Source organism: Eumetopias jubatus, unplaced genomic scaffold, assembly GCF_037043125.1.
Source record: "Eumetopias jubatus isolate StellerSeaLion01/CBP00866 unplaced genomic scaffold, mEumJub1_p1.0 scaffold_11, whole genome shotgun sequence".
In the NCBI taxonomy this organism is placed as follows: Eukaryota; Metazoa; Chordata; class Mammalia; order Carnivora; family Otariidae; genus Eumetopias; species Eumetopias jubatus.
In genome coordinates this window covers 102,454,292-102,473,609 of record NW_028274817.1, presented here as the reverse complement: position 1 = coordinate 102,473,609, position 19,318 = coordinate 102,454,292, and the positions used below count along the sequence as shown (strand labels likewise).

Genomic DNA, 19,318 nt, shown 5'->3' with positions numbered 1-19,318 from the left:
TGAAAACAGAATGTTTCTACTTAGATATTGTTGCTATGGTGCTATTTAGCTAGTTAATCATATAACCCTTTCAGAATAATGAAACCAGTAGCACTTGTCAACACCAAACATGAAAGGAATGAAGTAGCAGAGATGTGAAAAATATCCATTAATATGAAAGCAATATGTTACGGGGGGCAGCAAAGAGGTAGTAAGCTATTTACTATTTACTTGTTGGCTATGACATTGCTAAAATTAGATTAAAGCAAAATAGCTTAGTACAAATATAATGAAATAGTTTTGATGATGTTTTTTACTTGGGGTATATAATTAGATCCTTTTATATTAATCTAATTTCTCTATGAGTTAAATAAACTCAATAGTGTTGACCTGACTTTTCATGTGCTTTTTTTTTAATTCAACAAAATCATTTGATAAACATTTTGTAAGAAATAGAATTAGAGCAACACTTGTATACTTATGCAAGCTACTTACAAGCATATAAACGAATGTGCTCTATGGTTGTAAGATCTGCACTTATTATTTTAAATGCAGTGAAGAAGTTATAGATACTTTCTACACAGGTGCTATTCAAAGTATAGATTGCAAATAACAGAGTAAAGAGGTTCTTTACCCCAAATAAAGTGTCACTGTTTTTGATGGCAGACAACAAGAGGCTGAAACAAAGACAAGACAGTGAGTTTGAAGAAGAGATAACAGATTTGAGACATACAAAAGTGGTAGGACAAAATAATGAGATGCTTAGTTACATGTGAGTGTTCATGGAGTAGGGGCCGAGTTTTTGTTTGGAGGATTTGAATTTTGAAGGATTTCAAGATGAGCCTGTTTGAAGAGTGTATTAGTTGTTTTTTGTTTGTTTTAGTCCAAGTAACTAATGACTTAAGTAACAAAGACACATAATATGTTTTCTAATAAGAATTCCAGAAGTAGATAAGGCCCAGGATGGGTAATTCAGCAGCTACAATGACATTATCGAGGACATTTTTTTTTTTTTTATCTTCCTGCTGTTCTCAGCAAATGACTTGACCTCTTAGGTTGGCTTCCCAAATGGCATCACATGAACACCCCTTTGTCTGCAAACAGAAAAAGAATTGGTCCATATTGTATTCCCTGAACAAGAGCAAGGACAGTTTTCCCAGAAGTTCCCAGAGCAGACTTTCAACCACCATCCCATTGTTTAAAATTGCCCATGAATAAACCATTCACTAGAAACAGGGCTATGATCACCATCAATATGACTGGCTTTGACCATTCATGATCAACTCTTGACTTAAAAGGTCCTCAGCCTCCTCATGAAGCACATGAGGACCTGGAGTAAGGTAAACAATATCAAGACAGCAAGGATGGCTAGGAAGCGGGTGTTGGGGAATGGATTTTGGATAGGCTACTAGATTGTATGCCCAGGAAGTGGCAGTTAAGGTTGGATAATGTTGGCTTTGTCTGTTAGAGGGTTTCAGGATGCGATTGGAAATATGGCCCTGGAAGATGTTAAGAATTTGAGATTAATCTGCACACATATGATGCTTGAACCTATAACAGTGAATGGGATTATTCAGGGACAAAGTATAGAGTAGAATGCGAGGTGTGCAAAGGACAAAATTCTTTAAGGATAACAAAGATGTTAAGAAAAGGTGATTTTCCAGAGAGATAAAATAAAAGCCAGAGAGGCCATTTTTTATATGTGAAACACGGTTAAATTCCAAAATACAAATTTGTTTGGCAGAATTTTCCTACCTCAGAAGTTCAACTTGGACCCTACATTTCTAATTCATAAGAATCCTAACATTGACATGTTTCTTGTTCGTTTGTTTAATTTAGAAACATCTATAGTGACATTATTCTTATTCAAATAATTTCTGGGCATTGATAAAGTCAAATTTAATCTGAGAATTTGTTTTTGATTTGTGCTACCTTTTTTCTGGTGTATAACCAGAGTCCTAGAGGATAATGACAGAGTATTTCAGCAGTTCCCCTCTAGTAGGTTAAGATTAAGGTTTCCACTTCACTGCAGCTCTTGGAGTCATAGTTATCAATATAGGTGAAGCTCTGCGATATCAACATGTCAAGTATAGCCTTAATTGGAATCTCAGATATGTTTTCATATATGTGTTTCTCTATTTTGCCACACAGTTCTTTAGTGGGTGGGTGTGGCAGAGTAGACTCTTCTTTCCTTAGTGTAATTAATTTCCTTAGAGCTCTTGCTGGGCAGCAGCTGCTCAGCCCGGAACTGTAGTTACCCCTTGAACACCGCAGGCATTAGGAGTGCCAGCCTCCTGCGTAGTCACAAATTTGCCTGTAATGTTTGTGGGGTTTTTTTAATTGTATTTCTTGGGTTAAAACAGCCTGGAGTCAAGGATTTCCTTTTTACTGCTTTCTTTTTTTTAATATAATTAACCTACAGTGTTATATTCATTTCAGGTGTACAATATAGTGATTCAACACTTCTATGCATTACTCACTGTTCATCACGATAAGTGTGCTCTTAATCTCCTTTATCTGTTTTATCCATCCCCCACCCACCTCCCCTGTGGCAACCACCTGTTTGTTCTCTATATTTATGAGTTTGGTTTTTTTGTTCATCTCTTGTTTTGTTTGTTTTGTTTCTTAACTTCCACATGAGTTAAATTATACGGTATTTGTCCTTCTCTAACTTATTTCACTTAGCATAATACCCTCTAGGTCCAAACATGTTGTTGCAAATGGCAAGCTTTCATTCTTTTTATGGCTGAGTAATATTCCATTGTACATATGTACCACATCTTCTTTATCCATTCATCTATCAGTGGACACTTGGGATGCTTCCATATCTGGGCTATTGTAAATAATGCTGCAGTACCACAGGGTTACATACATCTTTTTGAATTAGTGTTGAGTTAGTGTTTTTATTTTGTTTAGGTAAATATCCAGTCGTGAAATTACTGAATCATATGGGAATTATCTTCTTAGTTTTTTAAGATAATTAACCTCCATACTGTTTTCCACTGTGACTGCACCAATTTATGTGTGTGAGGTCTCCCTTTTTCCACATTCTCACCAACACTTGTTTTGTTGTGATTTGGGGTGTATGTGTGTGTTTGATTTTAGCTATTCTGACAGGTGTGAGGTGATATCTCATTGTGGTTTTGGTTTGCATTTCTGTTGAACTGGTGATGTTGAGCATCTTATCATGTATCTATCGGCCTTCTTTATGTCTTCTTTGGAAAAACGTCTAATCGGGTTCTTTGTCCATTTTTAACTGGATGATTTGTATTTGGGGTGTTGAGTTGTGTAAGTTCTTTATATATTTTGAATATTAAGTCCTTATTAGATATATCATTTGCAAAGATCTTTTTTCCATTCAGTAGGTTGACCTCCTGTACAATCCAAAATTTGCTGGTAACTTTTGACTCCCCAGAATCTTAACTACTAACAGCCTACTGTTGACCAAAAGCCTTACCAGTAACATAACGTGCCAACTAGCACATATTTGTATGTTATATGTATTATATACCATATTATTATAATACAGGAAGCTTGAGAAAAAAAAATGTTAAGAAAATCACGAGGAAGAAAAAGTATATTTATAGTACTTTACCGTAAAAACTGTGTGTAAGTAGACATGTGCAGTTCAAACCTGTGTTGTCCAAGGGTTAACTTTGTATTTCCTGGCCCCTATTGCTTCTGGTAGAGCCACATGACTAGTTCTCACTAATAAATGCAAGGAGAAGAAGGAACTGTCACTTCTGAGCCAAAGTAGTAAGGAAATGAGTATTCTTTCTCCCGTTCTTCCCCCAGTAATTGCTTAGAGGCAGAGAATACCTGGGCTCCAGTGGAGGGAAGGAGCCCTGGTCTCTAAATCACATCATGGGGGAAAGCTGATTACTGACCAGAAGGATACTCATTGCATGCTTCTGGGAGTGAGAAATAACCGTCCTATAAGTTAAACCACTGAAATCATGAGGTTTATTTTTATAGCAGCTAGCCTTATCCTAAGTAACACAGTTAGGCACATTTTGCTGATAGAAGGTCATCTGAATAAAAGAGATGTTTATTGTCAAGTCACAAGTTTCCCTAAAAGGGAAACTGCTAAGCTATACACCTCCCACTTTCCTGTCTGAATGCTTCTTCCTATACTTTTTATTTTCCATATGCTTTGCAAACCCACCAGATCTCTGCCTGTTCAGAGTCTACCTGTCTTTCAAGGTGCGGCTCAAAAACCCATCTCCACCTGTCAGCCTTCAGTGCTTTCCTCCTAGATCAGGACAGTCCCTTCTTCCCTAGAGGTCACATTGCTTCTGTGCTTATTTGGTTGTTGGGATTTATTGACACTCTTTTTCAATGGCTTCTAACTTACGTGAAGTAAACTTTATCTTGTTTATTTTGGTTTTATCAGTAATTCTGCATTGTTTAGCACATAAGAGAAGATGATTAATAAGCCCTTTTTGAAATGTTGAATAAATAAAAGCTAAATTGGGTATGTATTATAGGAATGTATTCTATTGTAAATAACTCAGCTAAATGTTCTTTTAGTCTTAATCATAAACCTGTTATATAAATAATTATTTTAGGACTTTCAGCTTATGCATAAAATAATTCAAAATGTAACTATTTTGTTTAAAATTCTTAGTATATTCATTATTCTCAAATTAATGTGTAATAATCCTAATGAGTTATAATAGCTGTTATTTCTTCACAGTAATTCGAATTATATTATTTTCAAGTCAGCACAACATAATTTTCCTTATATAAGGTCAACTGAAGTGTTTTTAAAAGCTTGTATAGTCTGGTGATTCGTTTATATTTTTTTCTGCTTTTTTAAATTTCAAATTTGTATTTAAATTCCAGTTAGTTAACATATAGTGTAATATTAGTTTCAGGAGTAGAATTACTGATTCATCACTTTCATACAACACCCAGTGTTCATCATAACAAGTGCCCGCCTTACTACCCATCACCCATTTAGCCCATCCACCTGCCTCCCCTCTAGCAACCTTCAGTTTGTTCTCTATAGTTAAGAGTCTGTTTTATGGTTTGCTTCTCTCTTTTCCCCCCCATATTCATATTTTGTTTCTTAAATTCCACATATGAGTGAAATCATATAGTATTTGTCTTTCTCTGACTGACTGACTTCACTTAGCATAATACGCTCTAGCTCCATCCATGTCATTACAAATGGCAAAATTTCATTCTTTTTCATGGCTAAGTAATAATCCATTGTATATTATATACCATAACTTCTTGATCCATTCATGAGTCGATGGACATTTGGATCTTTCTATAATTTAGCTATTGTTGATAATGCTCTTGTAAACATCAGGGTGTGGCAATTCATTTATAAAACACATAGCAGAGTATTTTAAAACTGGAATGTTCACAAAGTACTACAATGTGAAAAAATAAATAGAATACCAAGACAGCTTGGAAAACTAACACTAACAGAAGACACACACACACACCCAAAAAAGAAGAGAATTATAGAAAAATAAATAAATAAATATGACAATGGAGGCAGAAAGGGGGGAGACAACATGAAAAGGAAAAATATCCCTGATCTCCTTGAGGAGAGAGTGTTTCCTAAGCATTAATTTTAGAGAGAGATAAAGGGAGGGATGGAGGGAAGCAATTGTTATTAAGCTGTCTCTTTGCAGTATTATCTGTTAACTGTACAGTACTCGAAACAACTCAAATGTCCAGAAAATGATAAGGAAAGGATTTTATAAATTTTGTGAGGGATTGCCATATAGTGGAAAGAGTGTGGATTTGAGTGAGGTGACTTCACGTTATGGTCCTTCTTCTAACCTGGGTTAGGCGAATACCCTAACCCTAATTTGTATCCCAGGGAACTCTGTGGCTCCTTCCAGGGTTAAAACTTTCTAATGCGGGGCGCCTGGGTGGCTCAGTCGTTAAGCGTCTGCCTTTGGCCTAAGTCATGATCCCAGGTTCCTAGGATCGAGCCCCTCATTGGGCTCCCTGCTCAGCAGGAAGCCTGCTTCTTCCCTCTCCCACTCCCCCTGCTTGTGTTCCTCTCTTGATGTGTCTCTCTCTGTCAAAAAATAAATAAAAATCTTTTATATTATTTCAACAGAAAGTTTTCATTTATAGCATTGTTTATAGCACAGTCTTTTGGGTTGTTAAATTCTAACTCTGTTCATTCTCTGAGTATTTTTTGCAACCCTTTAAAAATTATGGTAACTAATAGATATGTAAACACTGTCCTGTTATCTTGTCTAATAAAAATTTGTGCCCTTTCCTCAAAATAAGATCTTTAAAAAAAACTTTCTAATGCAATAAAATATTAAAACTTAACACTCTTCTGATTTTAGCAAGTTTTCTGAATGGCATATCTCTTCACAGTGTGGGGGAGGGCAGCCAGCTCTTCTTGAAAGAGTAGAAATCTCCAAAAGCCAATAAACCATTATCCATTCTTTCAAGAAACACTTATTAAAGGTGCAGGTACTAATCTAAACCAGGGTTTTTTCCCCCTAAAATGATATTAGGGGCAAGTTAACTTTTTGGAGTGACTTTCTTTGGTCCACGTAAAATTGTAATGAGAGCTGAATTATATTTAGGGACCTTTAGTACAGGACATAGCATGTAATAGACTCTCACGAAAATCTTGTTTCCTCCCTCCGGCATATAAAGGAACAACAAAATGAAAAAGCAGCAGTAAGTTAGCTTACACGTCTATCCTTGTATCGAGGGGTTGTTTGACACCAGAACTGCCACAGTCAGCTTTCATTAGTGTGATACAAACCATAGTAGAATTATATTTCAAAAATATTATACAAGAAAGAAAAAAGCCATTAATATCCCCTGGTCAATTTCAGCCATAATAATTATGTAAGTTGGGTGCTGTCTATTAAGAGAACGTCTCTTTAATGCAGATGAAAAGAGGATTCTAATGATGATGATGAAAACTAGCACTTATTGAATGCCTACTGTGTGCATCATTCCTTACACTTTGTGTGTTTTACCTGATTTTAACTGTATCATAGATGACATAATAGCTTAGAGTTCCCTGTTTGTTGGCTGCATTTTACCATCTACTGCCATTTGATAGATTCTGTAGATGTACCAAGTCCATTCTTCATTCACTTTATAAAAACCAAGTTCTTATTTGTGTAATATGCTAAGCACTGTGATAAATCAAAGAATGAATTAGGCAGAGATCTCCTGGGGCAGTTATCATCGAGCAGAAGAGATAAATTATGCACATAATAGAATGTAAAATATACATATCAGTATAAAAGAGATGGATCATAAATGGTGGTGGGAATTCTGAGATGGTCATGGAAAGTTTCCTGCACACCTGGAATTTGAAGTCCTCCTTCAAGGAGAGCAGGAATTTGGACATGGAGGTGTCAAAAATTTTTTTTTAAACTAAACTTTTAAGGACTTTATTTATATGGATTATTGCAAAGAGGGGGACTACTGCTATAGCAGGAGGGCTATTGCAATAGGGAGACCATTCTGGGTATAAGATGTGCAGACGTCTCAGGATTTAGGCAAAAGAGTTTTTCTTTTATAGGGAGAAGAAAACAAAGCTAGCAAGAACAGGGTGTGGGGAAATGGTGAGCAGGAGTGGCATGATGGGACAGCACATCAGAGAAAGTTCTACCCTGAGGCCAGCCTCTTCTGTGGAAAGCCTATTGAGGAATGACTATATGCTGGCTCAGGATGAGGGTAGGTCAAAGTTGGGGGCCTGAAGGAAGGAGAGAACCTTACTGAAATTATGGCTAATAAGCGTTTTGTTCTGGCTGATCAGCAGTTTAGCTAATCATTTATGATGTAAAAATAGGAATTTGGAGGGTCTGTGTCTGGCCTTGTCATAGGTAAACAAAGGAACATCCATGAGTTTTATCCAAATTATAAGAGGAAGGGTGGGTTTTTTACAGTAAGCTGTTGCCTGGAACAATAAAGGAGGGGGGAGTTTCTTAAACTTTGCTGTTTTCTAGGATCATAGAGCTTGGGTAAAGTTCAACATTGTCAGCGGTATGGGAATAAAAAACCAGTGAGGACTCTCTAATGAATGAGATGTGCATGAGAGGAGGTTCATTTAGTCAGGATGTGAAGATTTTGAAAAAGAATTGCACTAATAATAATAGTAGCTTTCTGAGTGCCAGGCCCTGTTCTAAGCACCTTACATCTGTCAACTTGTTTAAATAATCCTTACAACCATCCAGTGACACAGGTACAATTATTCTCCCATTTTATATACAAGGAGTTTGAACTCCTCAGAGGGTAAGTAACTTTGGCACACTGGTAGTAAGACGTACAACTGGGGCTGTAAGTCATAAAGCCCATGTCTCCCAGGAACTGGCCCAATCTCTTTTCATTCCTTCAGACTGTTCCTTTAACCCAGGGAGATAAGGGGCTTAAAACTGCTGGAACAAGAGAGAGGGGACATACAGTGATTTTCCACTTTCCAAAAACAATCGACTCAATGAATACATATGAGAGAAGTTGTGGGACACAGAAGAAAGGAGAACATAGAAAACTAGAAAATCTGAGTTTGGCTGTGGTGCACTGGCAATAGCAGCACCCAGGGGAACTGGACAAAAGAAAATGACAGTTAACAGGGAAGGTTCTGGATGCAGAGAATAAAAACCAAAAAACTCAACCAGTCAGGGCAGAACGGGGGCCCACTGCTTTGTGTGCTTTCTCTTTGTGTGGGAATGGGTCAACTTAATATTGTCATCTTTATAGGCCCAGGTTTCCAGGCTTCGTTCCACCATGAATGAGATTATGGCAGCCCTTAATATATGAGTGGTAGGTGGAAAATGCCTGCCACTTTAGTCCTCAAGAGCATCCCTGAGTTACAGTCAGCCATCCCCACTAGTACAATTTAGCCTTCTAGAGTTAAGGACAATTACTGAATCCAACAGGCATTCACCTCTCCTTCCCTTAACCGGCTACATTTGTATTTATTTCTACTGTTCACAACCACCTCATTGTTTTTCCTGATGATTATCTTGTGATTCAGTACATTCAGTCTAATGAGCCAGAGTGTACGTAATACATGGTTGAAAATTTTCTGAAAATATTGTTACCTATTTGGCATGTAAAGAATTGAACTAAGTTCATCTAGAGAGCAAAGTTTATGTAGCAATGCTGATTGCTACAACCAACAGAGATTTTATTGGAAATGTAAAGCAGTTAAACTCTCTTGAGTCCGTTCTGTGCCTCTGGACCAGTGGTAAGCATATTCACATCCTTACCTCTTTTCATCTTCCCAGGAACCTGTTAGTGGGGGATATGGTTTCTACTTTATGGGTGAACAAATTGAAGTTAACAGAATTTAATCACTATGCCCAAGAGTTTGTACTTTAATCCTTAAAGTCCAGTTTTGGACCCAAACCTCCTTGATTTTAAAAATCTCCTAAACCTTTCCACTCTGAATTAGTCACTCACATTTTCAAGGCTGATCAATAACAGCTCTGCTACGTAATAGCTATGTGACCTTGGAGAAATTATTTAACTATGCTTTGACTTTGTTTCTTAATCTGAAAAGTGAGGGCAATCATATCTTCATCATAGGATCATTGTGAAGATTAAATCAATTAATATGTGTAAGGTATTTAAAAGACCTACGTAGCCACTATTTTTTATGTTAGCTGTGGTTATTAAAGATAACGACTGAGATGACAATGAAACCATGCTCTCTTTCTTAAAAACTCAAAACAAATAGCCAAACTCAGTATCTCAGTATGACTTTGTGTGCTCCAGCAATAGGAATGATTACATACGTGTATATAGTCTTTGTCCTGCCATACTCTTCTAGCAGTTTAATCTAAGTAAAACTACAGAGAACTAGGAACATTAGTGTACTCAAAATTGAATTCACATGTAATTTTGGAAAACATCAGTTGGGAAAACTCTTTTGTGTCTATCTTTAAACTTATCTGAGTTCCTAAAATAAAATTTGTATTTGATATAAGAGGACAGGATGGCATCTTTGACAACTGGGTTTTGGGAAACTTAAAAAAAAAAAAAAACAGGATTAAAAGAGCCAACATAATATTGAAGAGGAAGAACAAAACTAAAGGACTGATACTATAGGACTTCAGTATTTACTATAAACTACAGTAATCAAGACACTGTGATGCTGGTGAAAGAACAAATAGATAAATGGAACAGAATAGAGATCCCAGAAATAGACCCAGATAAATAGAGTCAACTGATCTTTGACAAAGGAACAAAAGCCATTACAATGGAATAAAGTTAGTCCTTTCAACAGATGGTGTTGGAACAACTAGACATCCACAGGCAAAGATGAATCTAGACACAAAACTTAAATCCTTCACAAAAATGAACTCAAAATGTATCACAAGCATATATGTAAAATGCAAAACTGTAAAACTCCTAGAGAATAACATTGGAGAAAACCTAGATGACCTTGGATTTGGTGAGGACCTTTCAGCTAAAGCACCAAAGGTATGATCCATGAAAACAAAGAATTGATAAGCTAGACATCATTAAAACTAAAAATTCTCCTCTGAGAAGAGTAATATCAAGAGAATAAGAGGACAAGTCATAAATTAGGGGGAAATATTTGCAAAAGATATATCTAACAAAGAAAGGTTATCTGAAATATACAAAGAACTCCTAAAACTAAACAATAAGAAAACAAACAACAAGATTAAAAATGGGCCCAAGATTTTAATAGACACCTCACCAGAGAAGATGTACAGATGGCAAATAAGCATATGAAAAGATGTACCACATAAAAGTCATCAGAGAAATGCAAATTAAAAAGGATAGTGAGATACCGCTACATATTTATCAGAATGGCCAAAATCTGGAACACTAACACCAGGTGCTGGCGAGGGTGTGGAGGCCCTGGAACTCTCACTGATTGCTGGTAGGATCAAATGCAAAATGGTAGAGCCACTTTGGAAGACAATTGATGGTTTCTTACAAAACTAAACATACTTTTACCTTATGACCCAGCAGTTGTGCTCCCTGGTATTTACCCAGAGGAGTTGAAAACTTTTGTCCGCATAAAAACCTGTACACAGATATTATACCAGCCTTATTCATAATTGCCAAAAATCAGAAGCAACCAAGACATCCTTCAGTAGGTGAATGGATAAATAAACTGTGGTACAGTCAGACAATGGAATATTATTCAGTTCTAGGAAGAAATGATCTATCCAGCCACAAAAAGACATGGAGGAAACTGAAATGCATATCAGTAAGTGAAAGAAGCCAGTCTGAAAAGGCTACATACTGTATGATTCCATCTATATGACATTTTGGAAAAGGCAAAACTATGAAGACAGAAAAAAACAGTGGTTGCCAGGATTAAGGGTGGGGGAATGGGAGATGAATAGACAGAACACAGGAGTTTTAGGGCAGTGAATATACTCTGTATGATACTATGTCATACATTTTCCAAACTCAGAATGTATTAACACCAAGTGAACCCTAAGGTACACTATGGACTTTGGGTGATTGTGATGTATCAGTGTAGTTTCATCAACTGTAACAAGTATGCAACTCTTGTGGGGGATGTTGATGATGGGGGGAAGGGTCTGTGCATGTAGGGGGGAGGGAGATATAGGAAATCTCTGTACCTTCCCCTCAGTTTTGTTGTGAACCTAGAACTACTCTTAAAAAATAGTCTTTTACAACAAAATAAAGAATTTGCATATCATTGCCCTTGTATGAAGAATCAGGATTACTAAAATGTAAGAAACATTTCCTCATATTTCCCATTTGTATGGAACATGGAGATGTTATCACTGCCTTGACTCACTTGCTCCCTATGGTGGTTGGGCTCCATGGAGCCTGAGCGGAGCCTGAGTTTTCTTGTCTAAAATATATGTTGATAGGTGTGAACTGGGATCAGAGATCCAAGAAGTCAACAAAGAATTAATAGAGAAAGGACTAAGGTACAAAAATAAGGTCCTCTCCTAGAAATTCAAGTCTAGAACGAAGTAAAATTTTATTGGAGTTTGTGGTGTGTCTGCGTATCGGTAGTAGTGCTCACTTGCCTCAGGGCAGGCTTTAAGTAGGCCTTGGAGTTTGCGACAATTTTATGCTCTGGGAAGTATGTGTTTGTAGATGATTCAAGCTAAGTTTAAAGGTTTCCAGCAGGGATTGCATAAAATATTGTGAAAATTGTATTGAAAATGATCTTAAATATTTTATTTTATTTTATTATTCTGAGTTCAGTTCAAGTGTGGAAATCTTCATAGTTATAAAGGTCTGTAGTGAAACCTTTTTTATCACTGCTCAGAACTGATTAGTCTGTCATACACACACATATCCTCCCATCTCATTCATCTATCAACAAGTCCTCAGTTATCCAGTGTCACTTTTATAAATACACATGCATACACATACACTCACACTCACACTCATGCACTCAGAATCCCAGACATAAGCCCTTATTGTTTTAAATTAATTTTACTTCTCATGCATCAGGGAGCCTGGCAGGTGTTTTGATGCTCAGATTTGGCTATTTTCATCATTGATCTACGTTGCTAAGAAACAGATCCCAGAGAATTAAACATTTTAAATCTAAAAGACTAAACTAAATTCATTTAGAAGTTCCACTATGTCCTCTTTGTAGCTATGGATTTCATCTCTTGCTGCCTTGAAGCTGAGCCTTAAAGAGCAAATAGTGGCCTCTCTCCAGGCCAAACAGACTGGAAAAATGATCACACAAACAACTACTGATTTTTGCTTTGTTGAAAAGAAAATATTTCCATTCTAGAACACAAAAATGAGTAAAAATAATCTAAGACTCTTTAAGGAGTATACTGATTTCTTCTGTATTTCTGAAACAAAGAAATAGTTAAGATACAATTTATCCAACCCCAGGCCTGAAGAAACTGGGTCCTATGTGCTAACATCAGGGCATCTTTCTGCTGCCACCTCTCCTGCCTCAAAACTGTTCTCCACACTGTGAAAACCAGATGCTTAAAAACCATCAGTAACTCACTCCACATTACTCAAAGGATTAAGTCCCAAATCCTTATTTGTTTTTTGTCAGCCCAGCAATCATTAGTCCTCACTTACCTCACACTCCTCCCCCCACCATCATCCATCTGTTTGCTGTATTCTACTTTGTCGTCCAGCCAAACTAAATTTTCTTGATCATACACCAAGGAGTATTCCTTCTGCCCAGATCACTGTCCACCCTCACCACAGACATTCACTTGATTAACCTCGGTGCGTTCTTCAGGTCTAATGTATACCTTCCAGGTGAAGTCTTTCTTTAGTCCTCAAAATAAGTGGCTCCCCTTTTTGTGTTCTCATAGTGTCAAGGCACGTCTGTTTCACACACTTTTATAGTCATATATTTAAAGTAGCGTTTCTCAGATGTTCGGTGTGCATAGGAGTTAAAAGGAGATCTTGTAAAAATGCAAATTCTGAGTCAGGGTGATGCCAATGCTGCAATCCCCAGAGCGTGCGCCGAGTAGCAAGGACGTAAAGTCTGTGTGCCTCTGTGGACCTGAGGACAGAATCCTCAGAGCCTGACACACAGCAGGCCCTGAATTCACAGCCACTGAATGAATTTCAAAAGTGATAGAATCTTGACAATATAACATTTTCATTTTAAAATACAACCAGTGCTTACAAATAACCACTTGAGAAGAACTTTGTTAACTTCCTTCCCTCCTTCTGTATCTTGGTATTTCCATCTGTTCTTTCTGTCTCTTTGCCTCAAAGTTCACTGGTATCTGGAATTTCTACCCAATCCCTTCCTTCTCCTCTATTCCTTTTACACCCTGGAGGCATTTTCAATGATAGCACTTCTGAAAATAAAAAGCAAAGGAAGCCAGGGAAGAGAGATGAAGAAAAATGAACCTCTTTTCTCTTCTTCAGCTATCAATTGAGTTACTTTCTTGTTTCTCCAAATCTAACCTCCTTGGACCTAATCAGACTATTTATCAAAGAATCCCAAACACACCCCTAGACTCCACTTCAGTGTTGTAATGCTCAAAACTATTGTCTGTATGTTCCTCAGAAATGGAAATGAACCTTATATCAGTCATTTATTTACACAAAGACTTGTCTTTTAACATCTAAGTAAAGATTTGACTGTGTTTTAAGCCATATCTTTAAATGCATATTTGCCTAGGGCTTGGGGAGAGATACACATAGTCATTTTGTTCCAAATATTTGTAGGTGGGGATATTGTGAACATGGAATAGTGAGACTACCACAAACCCCCTGTGGTCCCTTACCACCCATATGCCCAGCCCTTGTTTCAAATACAAAAAATAAGCAATGTTAGAGAGCAGTCACTGTAGCAAAGGACGAAAGTGGTGAGAACATTTTATGAGATAATAATTCTCCTACCAGGTGGACAGCCTTTAAGGAGTTACAGGCACTGCTCTTCTCCATTAGGGCTAGATATGTTTCCAAGCAGACAAAAACCATCAAGGAAAACACTGTTTTGGGGAGATAATCTGTGCTGAGAAACCTCAGACACCTGTGGTTTTAGGAAACCACAGATTGACTTTTCTACTAGGACATACAAATCTTTGTTAGGCTTTAAGTGTATTTAATGTCCAAAGGAACAATTTATGGAAGGGTAATTGGTCTGGATTTCTATATTAAGTTTATGGTATGACTTACAGAATATGTATTACAATGTGTAATTCATACCCTCCACATTTGCATCTCATGTATGTATATGTATATCCCCTGTGATTTCATTTCTTGACAGCTAAGGCTTGAAAGAGATCAGAGGAGAAACTCTTGGTAAATGTGTAGATTTGTTCACTAACAAGATGTTAGACATATAAATTTTATACTAAAAATGCCATCCCCAAATATAAAGAAAATAGAACAATTATACTAGGGTATGGATTCTAGCAAATTAAAAGAAATATCTGCACGATCTGTGTTTCTCATTATCTGACCGAGTGCTGTTAATAACTTTTCTGGAAGCCACAGACACAGTGGTAGCACTTAATTATGATGCAGTCTTAAAATATAACACAGTGCACTTTATCTATGGCCTTCAAGATCACATTGGCAGCAGAGCCTGCCATAATGAACTGTCCTGAAGCCTTGAGATGCTGTTTTCAGCAATTTTGCATTTGAGTGTTCAGATTTTACAGTGTGTAAAGTCTGACTGAATGTGCTTCGCCACTGTAACTTCAAAATATTCACATTTTCCTTTTCTCAATTTAAGGCCATGTTAATAAAAAAAAAGCATATAGAATATTGCACATAAATAGCTATAGTGAACTAATAACTAGATAGAACCCCAAGATTTTTCAAGATATGCTAATGATTATTTTGTCCAGTAGAGTTAATATCGCTGCAGGACACACATAAAAAAAAGGTACTTCACATCCCCCATGGTTCTCAGTGGTGAACATACCAGCCCATAATTATCAGCACACAATTATTCAGTTATCTACTTGCAATCAAGAAAATATCATTCCTTGTCTTTTGATATTTTGTTTCACATCATGTAGGCATATGTCTAAAGTATTAATAAAATTATAAATTACACATTTGATGATCAAACAGGAGAAAATCTCTTAAACACTCACATTCTCTGCAATTTTCTTCTACAAATGTTACACCACTTTTGCTACTTTTATCTTAATTACAAAGAGTAGTTGGGGCGCCTGGGTGGCTGAGTCAGTTAAGCATCCGACTCTTGGTTTCAGCTCAGGTCATGATCTCAGGGTCATGAGATCAAGCCCCAAGTCGGGCTCCCTACTCAGTGGGGAACCTGCTTGAAATTCTTGCTCCTTTTCCCTCTGCACCCACCCCCCGCCACACTCTCTCTCCCTCTTCAAAAAAAAAAAAAAAAAAGAAAGAAAGAAAGAAAGAAAAAGAGAAAGAAAGAGTAGCATAGGGTTTGGTGCATAAGGAAAGAGAAGAAAAGGAAAAGTTAAGTCTTCCTAATAAGGAATATTATGCTGAATACTAACTACCACAAGTCATCAGTCATGGATATTAGAAGGAACCCCCTTAAATGTGCATATGCAATTTTTTAAGATTTAAAATATTTTACTTCCAATTTTAATTCGCCAATATCCATTGTCACTTTTTTAAAACTATAGCGTTTTTTACCCCTCAGGTTATATATATATATATATATATATATATATAATGAGAACTTAACTGCTCTTTTTGGAGTCACTCTGGGGTGTTGCATTAATTTTAGCTGTACGATAACAATATAAAGTAATTTTAGAAAACCACAAGGTAACTTAGGGGCCTCATAAATGAAAGCACTTTTCAGAATGTTTATTGACAAAGAAAGCCTTAATGTTCCCTCAGCTTGGTTAACTTTAGACAGATTTCTTCATTGTTATAGGCTCCTCACCTCCGTGTTCTTAGAGCTTTAACTTTAGAAAACTTGAAGTTTTCAATTCTTTCCTGCCCCTTTGAGGTATAAATCATCTCCCAGGCTCTTGCCAGTTTTACATCTCAGAGGTGTCTTTCTCAAAGACTTGGGAGCCTTCTCTTTGATATGTAATCATCAAGGAAACTAAGGTGCCCTCTTTCTAGTCTCTTTGTGGGAGTAGGAGTCTAACTTTGATAGATAAGTGTGTCAAGTAGCAAACGCACATAGCCTAATCACACTGACCAATCCCCTCCCCCAGTGTCCTCCAGTACTTTTCTACTAGCTCATCCCAGTGCTTAAAATCTCTCTCACCTTTTGTTTTGGTGGAGTTGAGTTCTGTCTCTCTCCCCTAATGCAATTGCCTTTCATAAATTCTTCCGTGCCTGTTTAATTCTGCCTGGTACAATTTTTCTATGACATTGTTCAGACCTCAAGTTTACGTGAAAAGAATCTGGATCAATGTAAATAGATTTTTAAAGGATTTTAATGAATATTCTAAGACATAGAAGTACCTTATCTACCTGCAATTACTAGGCCTTACCTTTTTAAGCCATGCTACTTTTTTGCCTACTTTTATCATTCATGGTGAAAATATTCATAAAAATGTAATAAGCCTTCTATTTTTTCTCAAAATAAAAAAAAAACTTTGTTTCTCAAAGTGAAAATAGTTCTGTTGGTGTGTGTGTGTGTGTGTGTGTGTGTGTGTGTGTGTGTGTGTGAGTGCGTGTGTATGTGTGCGTGTGTGATTAAGCAAAACTGTGCATGTAGAAAATTCAAACACTGAAAGCCATAGTTTAAAGCAAAATGTTTCCCATCCTTTTTAGAAAGGTTCAGATTTTAACCAACCCCCCCATGAGATTTTAAAACCACAGATATGTGGTATATCTGTTTATATATGGTGGCTTTTAGAATGCCATAAACTATTGTAATAGCCCAGATTTGTTTGCCCCTCAGGAACTAATTTCTGCACTCATGGGATGATAGTACCCACCAAAAATGAATAGATTAAAGCACAAAATAAAAATCACCTAAAATCCCACACCACAGAGGTGACTACTATTTGTATTTAGACAAATATCCTTTCATATATCTTGCTAACGATATTTTATATGCTTTCTTTTATCCATCCGTGTACTTTAATAACATAATGTGGATATATTTCCATATTAATATAAGTAGACATCATCCTTTTCAAGTATATACCATAATTTAATTAATTAATTAATTAATTCAATTTCCTGTGACATAACCTTCTTTCTTTTTCTGTTTTGTATTTTAAATAATGCTATGATGAATATCATGCCATATCATATTTGCACCTTTGATGTGATTTTTTTTGTAGAAGACTGCATATGATAACTTTATGTAGAAAAGTATAAACACAAGGCAAGCAAAAACATACACATGGTACCAGGACGTCTAAATCAACCAAACGACTATAAAAGTGTGTAAACATAACTTATCTTTATAATGTATCCTAGATTTACAATATTCCTTTAATTTGGGTGTAATAAATCAGTTGGATGCAGAAAACAAGATTAGAATTATATGTATAATTTGCATTATATATATCATAAGGAAATAGTAGATAAGCCTTTATATTTAAAGACAGAATATATTGTCTTGCTTATATAGTATAAACTATTGCTCTACCGCTCCTCCCTCCAAAAAAATTACCCCAAATTATTATTTGGGTGGGGGAACACATCTATCTATAACATCTATTTGTAAAATTTCAGACTTTGTTTCTCTCTGTATGTAACCATGTGAAAATACGCTGTCTATCGTGTAAGGTAAGTAATTGAATTTCTAATTTTCTAAGCTCGGTTTTATGTGTATTCATATCTTCCATTTGCCAGTTTTAAACTTAAATATATACATTCATTTTGTGAAATTAAAATAACCCTTGGAGAAGATGTAAGCAACAGAATGCAAATGGGAGTTCTTTTGTGCTTTTCTTGTGTAGTGTTCACTCACTTTTCACCTTGTTATCTACAAAACATGGAAGTGCCTGAGGTGATATCTTTAGAAATAATTTCTCAAAGTATAATTTCTGGATAAAAAGTCATGTCTATTTAATTTTTTAAATAAGATTTAAATATTGGCTATTTGTATTTTTTAAAGGTGTATTTATTTGGGGGGCGGAGGAGAGGGGCAGAGGCAGAGGGAGGAGAGAAGCAGACTCCCCACTGAGTGGGGAGCCCGATGCAGGGCTCCATCTCATGACTGTGAGATTGTGACCTGAGCTGAAACCAAGAGTCTAACACTCAACCAACTGAGCCACCCAGGCGCCCTGTTTGTATTTTTAAAAGAGATTTCCCTAATCTTGTAACGTTCAGCAGTTTTTTTTTTCTTTTTCTCTTTTTCATTCCTTATTAAACATATCACCCAGGATATGATCATCTTGTGTAATAATTTAATGTATTTTTACAGTGGCATTTGTGGAAACTCTGTAGGGCTCTCTGCCCTTTCATTTCACAAATGATTTTGCTTCCTTCTTTATTTACTTTTATATATAAATGAAGTTTATGACAACTGTAGATACATTAACATATATGAGCTTATTATTCATATGTGTTACGATTCTTAAAATATATTTTATAATAATTTTATGCAGAGGTGTTTAGAAAAATGACATTTAAATAATTGCAGATCTTTCATTATCACAGGTAAGATAATTTTTTTATACTGAAGGAGAACTTGAACATTCTAATATATTTTTTTATCCTGAAACTTAGAGACTTCTCAATTCCCTTCACTCCTTAATCACTTTTTCTGTATACATTTTGAACAGACATCTTTGATTTATTTCATCTTTATCTCTTTATCTATATCATGTTAATATGTACATTCCTGTGGTTCCAGTTAGGCTCATTTCAGTTAGTTTTAGGGGCTGGTCATGTGAAGCAATACCTGTTTTCATAGTGGGCATATTTTTTTAATTTTATTTTATTATGTTATGTTAATCACCATATGTTACATCATTAGTTTTTGATGTAGTGTTCCATGATT

The 19,318-nt window shown here is 36.2% G+C and overlaps 1 protein-coding gene and 2 non-coding genes across 3 annotated transcripts in view; 1 reads left to right on the top strand and 2 right to left on the bottom strand.

Moving 5' to 3' along the window:
• The window catches only part of IL1RAPL1 (interleukin 1 receptor accessory protein like 1), a 686,391-nt gene that overhangs the window by 131,922 nt on the left and 535,151 nt on the right, over positions 1-19,318 (top strand). The gene's annotated exons all lie outside the window — the stretch shown is intronic.
• LOC114197613 (small nucleolar RNA U2-30) lies at positions 12,148-12,218 on the bottom strand. Its single transcript, XR_003606930.1, has one exon. It is a non-coding gene; the product is annotated as a small nucleolar RNA U2-30 (small nucleolar RNA).
• On the bottom strand, positions 12,381-12,460 carry LOC114197608 (small nucleolar RNA U2-19). Its single transcript, XR_003606925.1, has one exon. It is a non-coding gene; the product is annotated as a small nucleolar RNA U2-19 (small nucleolar RNA).